Source organism: Macrotis lagotis, chromosome 2, assembly GCF_037893015.1.
Source record: "Macrotis lagotis isolate mMagLag1 chromosome 2, bilby.v1.9.chrom.fasta, whole genome shotgun sequence".
Taxonomy (NCBI): domain Eukaryota; kingdom Metazoa; phylum Chordata; class Mammalia; order Peramelemorphia; family Peramelidae; genus Macrotis; species Macrotis lagotis.
In genome coordinates, this window is record NC_133659.1 from 291,137,058 (window position 1) to 291,138,858 (window position 1,801).

Consider the following 1,801-nt stretch of genomic DNA (forward strand, 5'->3'; position numbering starts at 1 on the left):
AAGTTTTTTTGGAATGTTGGGAAATGTTGGGAAAACCTGTCCTCATGCCACCATCTTGGCCTGCCCTATCTGAATCTTTTTAATTGATAATATATATTCCTTTTTTTGAGAATCACTTGGTCATATTCTTTTGACACATCAGCTGGTGGATGAATCTTACTCATAACTTTCTATCAATTCCATACAGATTCTTGATGTGAGATTTGTATCAGAAATTAGTCCCTTCCTTCCTCTGGTCTACTTTCCTTTTTATTTTGGATTTTTTTTATTTCTTTTTGTTGTTCAATAACTATTTAGTTTTATTGAATCATCTGTTTTTTGTTATCACAGAGGAATTTTATAGAAAGTTAAGCTGATGGTCCAGTCATGCGCTAGACAATACATGCTGAGTTGATAATGTGATATTTATTTATAGAGAGAAAAATATTGTTTTCTTTTCTTATTCTCAGTTTAGTTGAAGAATCTTTATTGGGAACAGATGGAAACTGCCAGGGGTTTAGGAGTTGGCACTGGGACCCGTGTTCTTGCTAAAGGTGGGCACTACATTGGCAAAGCATTTGTTGTGCCACATTCTCTTTGTTGCATGTCCAGTCTTCTTCTTCTCCTGTTTGGTCATCCTGGGAGTCTGACCCCTCACTTTTCTAAGGGCCAGAGAGCCATGTGTTTTATTTCCTAGCATTTGGTTAACCATTCCAGAGTAGACAGAGGCTCCATCACCACACTATCCCAAGACGTCTTCATCCTCCAACGGGAATCACCTAGCAGCAGGACCTGATCCTCAGAGTGATGCCCTCTAGGGATGCCACATGACCCTTGATCTGAATCATGGGCTCCTGCCGGATCACCTCATGGGTGTGCAGAGCTAGAAATAGCTGCATGGTGAAACCTTGAACATTATGGTACTGTTTCCACCAAGGAAATGATGGAGGCCAGAAAGAGAGGCAGGAGCTGGGGACTCACAATGTTGTTTTTTCAGTGGCTAAAGTTTATAGTTTTCTTTAGATTTGAAAACGAAATAGTTGGAGAGTAGTGAGTTCTATTATTGACTAGACTGTTTGGTGGGATTATTTACTTGAGTAAACCCATACACTGGGAATAATTTATCTAATTTCCATTGCATAATAATTTCCCATGTAATTTTATCCATTTTCTACAGGAACTCATTTTGGTATAACAACAATTGCTAATAAATCATTCACTTTAGTAAAGCAGTGATGAATGACCAAGACTCCTAAGTTTTCTTTTTCAGAAGGTTCTATATTCATCAAAGTACAGACATTTCTAAAGGCAGAAATAGGCACAATATAATTTCAGAAAGTAAATTTTATTAAATGTATTATTAGGAACATATTGATGTCTTTTAAAATTGTTCTGAGTTTCTCTCTGACTCATAAGGAAATCAAGGATCATTTACTCCAGAAATCGAGTTAAACTGCTCTGGGACTGCTTTGATACAACAGATAATTTAATTCTACAGAGAACAAAAGGGGAAAAATGACAAATCCTGAAGGACTGTTAAATTTCTAACCCCATTAACTGCTGCCTCCTTTTTTGAAGGGGATGGGGGAGATGTTACTGGACATTTATTTGGGTAAGAGATAGCCCTACAGTCCTGTCTGAAAACATATATATATATAGCAACTTTCCTGAATCTAGACAAAATGACCTTTCAGAATTCATTAGTGTGGTCCTTTTCTATTCAGAAAGATATACACAGTAAGCAAGGTGCTTTTTCTTGATAAGGCCTATTTCACCCTGCTTCCTGCCATTGGCAAACCCAAGGGAAAGTTTAATGCAGCAG

The 1,801-nt window shown here is 37.4% G+C and overlaps 1 pseudogene; it reads right to left on the reverse strand.

Moving 5' to 3' along the window:
- Positions 1-496: 496 nt before the first annotated feature.
- LOC141511740 (ubiquitin-like FUBI-ribosomal protein eS30 fusion protein) lies at positions 497-878 on the reverse strand (annotated as a pseudogene).
- Positions 879-1,801: the final 923 nt, after the last annotated feature.